Source organism: Cebus imitator, unplaced genomic scaffold, assembly GCF_001604975.1.
Source record: "Cebus imitator isolate Cc_AM_T3 unplaced genomic scaffold, Cebus_imitator-1.0 Scaffold19, whole genome shotgun sequence".
In the NCBI taxonomy this organism is placed as follows: domain Eukaryota; kingdom Metazoa; phylum Chordata; class Mammalia; order Primates; family Cebidae; genus Cebus; species Cebus imitator.
In genome coordinates this window covers 2,161,186-2,171,634 of record NW_016107334.1, presented here as the reverse complement: position 1 = coordinate 2,171,634, position 10,449 = coordinate 2,161,186, and positions in this window count along the sequence as shown.

The window sequence follows — 10,449 nt, the reverse complement described above, 5'->3', positions numbered from 1 at the left end:
GCAGCTCTGACCATGCCAAGCCTTTCCTCAAAGCATCTCAATGGGGCCTCACTGTCTCTAGGATTAACCTCAGGACCCTTAATTTGATGTACAAGGTCCTTCCATTTCTGACCCTGCCTTTATCACCAGTCTTATTTTTTAAAATTTTAATTTATTTAAGTTCCAGATATGGGAGTCTCATATTTGCTTTCATGTCTTTGCACGTGTGTGATTGGAGTACAATCGTTTTCTTTTCTTTTCTCTCTTCTCTACGTCCTTAGGCCTGTGAGCTTCTATAAATCCCCATGTAAGATGCTCCACCTATTTGTCCCTTACTTCTCCATCTCACACTTACCCTGATAAAATTTAATTTCCGATTTCCTTATCCATTTCTTCTCCTAGAGCAATAATAATATAACATGTACCACATATGTAATTTTAAATTTTCTAGTAGCCATATTTTTAAAAAGTTAAAGTCCCAAGTGGTTAAGCTTTAGTAATATATTTATTGAACCCAACATATCCAAAGTATTGTTATTTCAACATGTTATACATATATAAATTATTAATGGGACATTTTTCATTTTCCTTTTTACATTAAGTCTTAGAAATCTGGTGTGTATTTTATACTTACAACACATCCTGATTAGGATGCTAAATTTGCCTTGGAAATACTTGTCCTGTATTTAGATTTCATAATATTTAGAATTTATAAAAGAGACCCACATTCCTTTTCTTCCAAGCATATATAAAAGTTCTCCAATGATGGAAATCAATGTTTACTTTTAAATTAAAATTAAGTGAAATCAAAGAAAATTACAAATGAAGCTCCTCAGTGGCATCATTCACATTTCAAGGGCTCATAGCTGCAGGTGGCCTACTACTGGGCAGTGCAGGTCCAGGCAGTGAGGTCTATAAGGTCTGGTGGTCCTTCCAGTTACACAGCTCCAGGGGCCACCCCTCCCACTGTGTTCTGTCCTTTGTTGGGGCAGCTGGGGATATAGTGTCTCTCTCCTCTCCATGCTTCTAGCACTCAAGACAGAGCCTGACATACAGCAGGTGCTGAATACATGTCTGAATAAGTGAATAGTTGGGGACGCAGGTGAGAAGTGAGAACAAAAGAAATGAATTTCAGCTGGGTTCTCAAGTTTCCATTTTTAATGAAGATGTGTGAGCATGAAGAAGCTCCCAGGTTATCCTTCTGAGTGACAAGAGATGTCATCTAGTGAGATTAAAAAGAACAAAAATCCCTTAGCTAACTTTATTTCCAAAAAGTTTGCCCAATTTTTAAGTGTCTCTGTGATTCTGGATTCCATCCAACTCCAATATGGTACTGTCAGGCCTTGAAAGAATGAGATTTCAGTGGCAGGCTGGTCCCCAGAGGAAAGAAGCTCCAGAAATGTGACAAGGGTTTTAACAGGTTTTTTTTTTTTTTTTTTTTGAGAGCCAAATTGCTCTTCTGGGCTTTCAGGATCCAGCAATGATCAAAAGAGTTTGAACATCTAATTGCTTTGGCCTTGGTAGAGGTTATGCTGGGACGGTACACAGGCAGATGGCAAAGACAAATCCAGTAGACCTTCTCATCCCTTGCATGCAAAGAGGCACTCCCTCCCTGACAACTCCCCAGCCCTGAAACTAGGAGAGAAAGAACAGAGAGAAGGGGAGGGAACGTGGAAGGGTCTGAAGACCTGAAAAAATATGGTATTGGACGGGCTGTGGCCACACTGACGGTTTATTTGAAACAAAGTGTTCGCAAATGACTGCCCTTTTCCTAACATGTTTAATTGGTGGACCAAGGTGGAGAGTCCGTCACTGCTAAAAGCAATGCCACAGAGACGAGTAGTTTGAACCCGGTTTAGGGATCATGTGGCTTCTTGAAAGAGACAAGGTAGCAGGCTTATATCTCAACTATCTGGTTCCCCAGCCAACCCCTGCTACAACTGCACCTGGATTGAGGGAAGAACTCAGTGACCACTTGAAGGTCTGGAAGTCTTCCTGCCAGTCATTCTCCAACTTCAGCTGAGGACAAATAGCTCCTTCCCAAATGGAAGTGTCCAAAGAGAGCAAGCACTTCGGCCTGTGGCACTGCCCAGGGCCACGAAACTGCCTTATACTCATCTTTATTTAGCATTATCTGTACCTAAAGCCAAAATAATCCATATATTCTCATCCTTAGGGAATATATTTAATTCTTTATTGGAGGGATAGGACATTTCAGCTTGCCTTTATCCACCCATCAGCACCAGTTGGAGATGGGAGTGGATCGAATTATGTGAAGCAAGCAGTGCCTAAAATCTTTTGCTTCCCCTCCCCAGACCGGTGCTCTATGGAGTCAGTGTTCTACGAGTTAAAGCAGCCACCAAGTGAAAGGTAAGCTGAACCACTGCTTACGTCTAGAAAATCCTTTCAGGTAAGAAGAAAATCTGGGGGATGGACAAGGGCAAAGAAAAAAGAGAGAAAATGAGAAAACACTGTGCCTATCTCTACGTAGTAAATGCTGTGATATGCAACCCAGGTCTTGCCTTCAGGACAAAGGCACTAATTCCTCCCATTCCCCAGCTGCTTGGAGTGCTTCTTTCTGACTGTGCACAGCTCAGTCTCTCCCCAGGAATTGCCCTTATGGTAAGGGAGCTGCAACAGCCAAGGGCACACCCATTCCTCAGGCAGCCTACAATTAATAATTGGTCAGTGTGGGGGTGCAATGGCCAACCCCACTGCCTCAATTCACGATGAATCCAGAGGGCCTCCCCAGCTCTAGAACTCTCCGTGGGATCGGCTGAGGCCTTTGTTGAGACTGCCTGGCAGCTCGGCCCCACACTCTGCTCAATGCTGCTTCCAGCTCCTTTCCCTCTAGCACTGGAAAAATCATCTTTGCTTCAGCTGAGCACCAGATGAAATAGCTGGCTTGACATTAGGGTCCATGCTTTAAGAAAAAATACTCATCTTCAAATACTAGAATCAGCTTCTCTAGAAAAAAATGTCTGTAGCAACCCAGCCTTATGAGGGCATAGAGTATTTAAATCTGCCAAATCATTCTGCATCCTGCAGCATAAAACATGACATGCAGAATGTCTTTTTTGGGGTGGGACAGGAATTAGTCTGTTCTTATGCTGCTATAAGGAAATACCCGAGACTGGGTAATTTAGGAAGGAAAGAGCTTTGACTGACTCACAATTCAGCATGGCTGGGGAGTCCTCAAGAATCTTACAATTACGGTGGAAGATGAAGGAGAGGCAAGGCACCGTCTTCACATGGTGGCAAAGAAAAAGAAGTGCCAAGCGAAGGAGGAAGAGTCCTTTATAAAACCATCAGAACTCATGGGAACTCACTCACAATCACGAGAACAGCACAGAGGAAACTACCTCCGTGATTTAATTACCTCTACCTGGTCCTGCCCTTGACACGTGGGGATTATGGGGATTACACTTTGAGGTGAGAGTTGGGTGGGGACACAGAGCCAAACCATATCAATATAGGTAAACTCATTGAACTTATAGCTAAGTATGCTGTGGCTTACATTTATGCATATGTCACCCTCAATAGACTGTGACTTGTCTTTCATCCCCTATTCATTTTTCTGGTTCAGGATATGGCACGAATAATTGCTCTCCCTATATATATGACTATATATGTGTATATGTGTGTTTGTATGTATATATAGATATATATACATATATTACTGTATATATATACACACACATATACAGATATAAATGTGTATATATGTGAATATATATACACATATGTACACACACATAAGTATACACACACACACACACACACACACACACACACACACATATATATATATATATATTCTTTTAATTTGAGGCAGAGTCTCACTCTGTCCTCCAGGCTAGAGTGCAATGGCACTATCTCAGCTCACTGCAACCTGTGCTTCCTGGGTTCAAGAGATTCTCATGCCTCAGCCTCCTCAGTAGCTAAGATTATAGGCACACACCAGCACGCCTGGCTAATTTTTTGTATTTTTAGTAGAGACGGGGTTTTGCCATGTTGCCCAAGCTGGTCTCAAACTCATGAGCTCAGGCAATCCACCCGCCTCGGCCTCCCAAAGTGCTGGGATTACAGGTGTGAGTTACCACGTCTGCCCTAGCTGTTCAATATTTGAACTAAAGGTATCCCTTGTTCCTCATCCACTCGGGGACCTTAGGGACCTTTCTAATAACCTGCTTTAACTGCCTGGACCTTCTCATTGGCAGTGACTGTTCTTGCCTTCCATTTAGCCACAGCCTTTCATTCATTATTTTGATAGCTACTTCTTAGGCATCGCGTCTGTGCACAAGACATAGTCTTTGTCCTCACAGGACTTACATTCTAGAAGAAACTACAGATAAAGTATTACACAGAGTGCTCTGTGGTTACAGTTGTGGTAAATTCCCCTAAATGCGTAATCACTGTGCAAGGAGAGGTTACAAGAGTGAGACTTAAGCTAATCTGAGAGCTCAGCAAAAGCTTGTTTTGGGAAATAACTTTTAAGCTTAGGCTGAAGGGTGAGTAGACTCAGCCAGAGCAAGGGGCAGGAAGAGCACTCCTAGTTTATGTGCACACTGGGGACCCAGGTGGGTGGCTGGGGCATGGGAAATGCAGAGGAGGTGGCTCCAGGCTGCCTTGGGGAGACAGGAAATGAATCACTCATCCTGTGCCATGCTGAGGATTTTGGATTTTCTTCCAAGGGGCAGAGGTTAAAAAGTTGAAACGCACTGAAAGATTTATAAACAAGACAGTGACATGCTCAGGTTTCAGTTTTCTAAAGCACTGCTTTGGTTCCTGCTTTGAACAGGGGTAAGAAGAGATCTATAAGAGTAACAGTCATTTTAAGACAAAGTCATTTTAAGACAAAGATGATAGAGGCTTGGGAAAGAGTGAATTTTTGATATATTCAAAAGTGCATTAACGGAGATTTGGAGCCTGATTGGATATGGAAAGGAAGGATTTGAAGATGAGCACTTAACATGGTCATGTCTGGGACTATTTTCCCCATTTCAGAACTTTTCCTGGTTGTGGAAATGACAGTATTCATCACCATAGTAACAAGTACACATTTTTTCACATGAAGAGTATTCTTCACAATTAGATAGACTTCAGCTCCAGGAGAACAGAACAGAGTGTCTACAAAGCTTGAATTAACATAAGGGGTAGGGTGGGGATTGGAATAGCACACTGGATGCCAGAATGTTATCTGTTCTATTGAGGCAAGAACGCCAGGCTACATAGCTACGCTTTTGCTGTGTGAACAAGAACACAACCTCCTTCTCACAGTACTGCTGAGAGTCACAGAAATCAGTATGAGAAGGGTAAACTCTTAGTTCTAATTTTTAATTTTTCTTCATTTCAGAAATGATTCAGCTCTTGTCTCTCTTCAGTGTCACTTACAATGACGAAAGTCAAGAAAAGAGCAAATTCTACCCCATGTCATTGAAGATCATAACCTTTACCACCCAAAACATGCAACCAGTTCAGGGAGTACAACGTCTAAGCAGGTCCTAGAAGTTGCCACCCTATCACTCTAACTATGGTGAGAGGAGCCACATAGAACAAGGTGAATATGAACAGGTTGACAGCAGCTTCTTACTCCAAACATTGTGTGTTAAACCATTCTTGCATTGTTATAAATAAATACTTGAGACTAGGTAATGTATAAAGAAGAGAGGTTTAATTGGTTCACAGTTCTGCAGGCTATACAAGAAGTAGAATGAATACAGGCGTCTGCTTCTGGGGAGGCCTCAGGAAGCTTCCAATCATGGCAGACGTTGAAGGGGGACGAAGCATGTCATACGGTGGAACAAGAGAGAGAGAGGTGCTACCCACCTTTAAACAACCAGATCTCGCGAGAATGCACTCACTATTGAGAGAACAGCTCCAAGGGGAAGGTGCTAAACCATTCACCAGGGATCCACTCCCAAGCTTCAGTCAGCTCCCAACAGGCCCCACCTCCAACACTGGGGATTACATTTCAACATGAGATTGGGATGGGGAATGGATCCAAGCTATATCACACTGCAGTGATATCTCAAATCATGTAATACATATATTAACTCAGTAGGTGTTTATGGAACAAATTATAGGCATGGGAAAATTTATGAAAGTGTCTAGCATGCACGATTGAAGCTTCTAAGAGGAAATAATAAGAACTACAGTATAGGAACTCTGCTGGAGCTGTCCAGTAAAAGGAGAACAAAAATAAAGACAGCTGTACCTCTTGGATATTTCGCGACAGCAGTGGCAGCCTGAAGAGTCCTCAGAAAAATCCAGGAGTCCTAAACTGTAAGGCACTGGAAATCCCAGCCTCAGGGTCTTCATCTGAAAACTGCTGATTGGATTGCCAGAGACCCTTCAAGTTCCCTTCCTTATTTTGCTGGGATTTCGTATTTTACTGTGAGGTGTGTCTTGTTCTAATATGATCGTTGAGGGCTCATACATTGCGAGGAATCTGCTTCACTGAAAGGCAAAATTGTTTTGGGCTGTGGCCTATCCCCTCCCCTTCAGGGAAGTATCAGGCAAAGATTTCACAATAAATGAGATCACACTGTTCAAAGTCAAGAGACACAGTATTGCTTCTTTCTGTAATATTTAAACAAAATATCATCAGGATATTGCTTAGAAGCAATGATTTAAATTGTAGGCATTCCCAATCTGTTTACAAGTATGCACACAATACAAAGATGTTGATAGAAACACTGAGAAATTCTGTCACTCCTAAAGACACTGCTGACACAGCCAGGCAACCCTGGAGGCACGCTGTAAACTCCCATCAACCATGAAAAACGAAACTCCTCATGAACAAACACACAACGAATGAATGAACGGATAACTCCTTGGCCATCAAACCTGGGGAGTGCCCCCATGTGACCCACCCTCCTAGTGGGGCAGGGACTAGCCCAGGGAAATTGCATCTGGGACACCGGACTCCTGAGATAATACCCTGATGTAATGGATTCTTGGAGAAAGTTTCCGAAAATGAGTCAAAGGAAAGCATTTCCGATTTTTTCCACTCCTCAGCAGCCTTTTGGCATTGTCTTTTCCTCATTTACTCTACCTGCACAAACCCCAAGAATGATTTTTCATGACATCACGCTAAATTAGCCTCTCATTTGAGGCGACCACTTTCTGTGATTTGAAGACTGGGAGAAAGCAAAACAAAACCTAATATTTCAGTGGCTATATGTAGGCCAGGACTCAGCTCCTGCTGTTGGCACATCTACCTCTAGGACTGAATCTTATCTGATCATTTCCATGGCAACAGCTGTGGGATTAGAATAGGATGAAGGTTTAGGAAGAGTTGCTGGAATTCAGTACTAGACCAGTGAGGATTATTTAACTACACACTTGCGTTGCCATGGTAACACAAATTTACAAATCAGGCAGGATTTTTGTAGCTCAGCAGCACAGTATTATATTCTTAGGCCTGCTTCAAATCTCCCTGTTCCATTTCCTCTCTCATTGGGAGGAGATATCCCACCAGACCCAATTTAATTATTCCCCAAATACTTTCTATTTTAATGTTTAAGGCAGAAATATGGCTTGGCTAGGACCAGGACTAAAGTAATTATTCTTAAAATGCTTTTTGGTTTTATTTTTTAAAAGCAAAATGCTGTTTAATCTAAAGAGAGAGAATCTCAAAAATACGATAGGAAACATATTCATTCAAAAGTCAATTAAGACCCAACAAATCCAAGCCAAAATTATGCTAATTCGGAAAGAATGGTATCTATTTCTTGTAGGGTAAGTCGTGCCTAGACTTTGAATTCATTTTATAGGGAGTTCATGTCAGGGAATCAGAAATACTTCATCTTTAACCACTACTTTAGGATTTATAAACCACTTTGATTTCACAATAAGCTTATGTGTATGGAAGAGCAGGGGTCAAGACCAGCATTTAGAGATGAAGAATTGTGGTCCAAAGTGGCTGTGTGGCTTGCCTGAGGTCAGGCAGTCTCTATGTACGTCCCATATTTTTTTTTCAGCTCTTTGTTCTGTTAATGGAAATACCCATTAGAACTCCAGTGAGGATTTTATTTAACTCCTTATAATGTTACTTACAGAACTCCTTAGAAATGAGCTTTTAGAAGTATTCACCAGTACTTTCTTTCCCAATCCCTTGTGCTCTTGGAGGAGTGATGTCTTGCAGCATGTTCTTTGGCCTGGGAATACCTATTTTTGTAGGGGTTGGGGTGGGAAGCAGTATTACAGGACATCTTAGAACACACTTGTACGGGGGTCATGGAAATGTGCCAGAAATCACAGATGTGGTGGAGCTGCTCAGTACATCACTGGAGGCAGCTCTGGCAGAGGCTGGGGACATGACAAAGGGTACTGTGCCGAGACCCTCACTGGGGTCAAGGTCAGGGGGACCAGCCACCCGAGGGGATTTATGTTGAGTCCTTGAGCACTGGGTCGGGGCTTTTAAGGACTAGTCTCAGAGGCTGGGTGGTGCTGCCCACAGAGCAGGGTTGGATGTGGTCCAGCTGTGGAAAGAAGGCTATTGGTGAAGGCTGGGCTGAGAAATGGCTACACCTCCCATCACATATCCCACTGGTGTGAAGCCCAGAGGAAAGTCAGACTTTCCTGAGAAGGAGATCTAGTTCCACCTGTCACTTGAAATGCAACATCAGGCCAATTACTTCATTTCTCTAAGGCTCTGTTTTCTCCTCTGTAAAATGGGGCATAATTGCAGTCTATTATAGAGGTCATCACCCTAGTCTCAATCAAAACATTCGTTTCACAGCTGAGGAAACACATGTGCAGCAAAATTAAGTGCTGTCCCTCACCCACGGATCCTCTGCCCCAAACCCATCCCCCCTTGTTAGTGCCAGAACCAATGTTCAAACCTGCATGTTGAGAATGGAGGTGGGAGCGTACTCTGATCCAAAGTTTAAGGACAGGGAGTATTTTCTCTTCATCTGATGTCACTTTTGGGCAACTGATAATGTTAACAATGTATCAAAACTGCATCTAGCCAGGGCGAGAAGACTGACTGGAAGAAAGTAATGTGAAGGAGGCTAAAATCACGGCCACTTCCAACACCCTGAGGGTGAGACTACCACCTGATTCTGGCAGTCAGTGTGGTCAGCCTTAGGCCAACTTGGATTTCTCTATTCCACAGATGGCTTTTCCTAAGAGTAGTAACCCTCCCAAAAATTTTCCAGTATACAATATGAAATTACCAACGATAGTCCTCATGCTGTACCTTAAATCTCTAGACTTATTCATCCTACGTAACTGCAATCTTGAACCTTTTAGCCATCACCTCCCCAACTTCCCCACCTGTCTATCTCTCAAGCCACTGGTAACTACCTTTCTGCTCTCTGCTTTGAGGAATTCCAATTTTTTAGATTCCATATATTAATGAGGTTGTGCAGTATTTGTCTTTCTGTGTCTGGCTTATTTCACTTAATGTCCTCCAGGTTCATCAATGTTGTAAATGGTAAGATTCCCTTCTTTTCATGGCTGAATAATATTTTCTTATATATGGAATATATATATATATATATATATATGTATATCCACATATATTACTATATATACATAAATCCATACACACACACACACACACACACACACACACATATGCATATATGTATATATATAATTTCCACATTTTTAAAAGAGTAGATTTAGGTGCTCTCACCACCCACAAAAAAAATATGAGGAGACAGACATGTTAATTTGCTTGACTATAGTAATATATGTATGTGAATTTTTAAATATATATAAAAAATCATGCTGTAGACTTTTAGAAGTGTTGTTGCGAATCATGTTCATTTCATGGTGCTTAACACATGAAAAGAATTTTAGTCATTTTGAAATATCTTTTTGTTGCTGCATTTTGTTTGTATGTTTGTTTACAGCAGAGATTCTCCAAGTGTGGTCCACGGATCCCCAGGAGACTTTTAAGGGTTCTGTGAGGTCTAAATTGTTTTTGTAATAACATAGTGTTTCAATTTCTTACCATGATAAAAATTCTACTGATGAGCAAGAAAGAAATGGTGGTTAAAATCGCTGGCCATTTTGCAAGAATCAGAGCGATGGCACCAAACTGCAGTACTCTAAGCTAGTGTGTTCTTAAGCATCATGTACTTGCATTATAAAATAAAATAATGCAATTTTTTCCCTTAAAAATCATGTTGTACTCCTTAAATATATACAGTGTTAATCAAAAACATTTTAAAAGGGCATGCAAAAAAAAGTAATAACTTGCATCACAGCTGAAACCATACCCCCTTTAGTTATTTCAGAGCATCTGCAAGAGAGAATCAAAGACACCCTACATTACAGGGGGCCCCACCCCCTGGGCCGCAGACAAGTATCCCTCCTTGGGCTGTTAGGAACCAGGCTACCACACAGCAGGAGGTGAGCAGCAAGCCAGGGAACATTATGTCCTGAGCTCCGCCTCCCGTCAGATCAGCAGCAGTATTAGATTCTCCTATGAGCATGAACCCTATTGTAAAC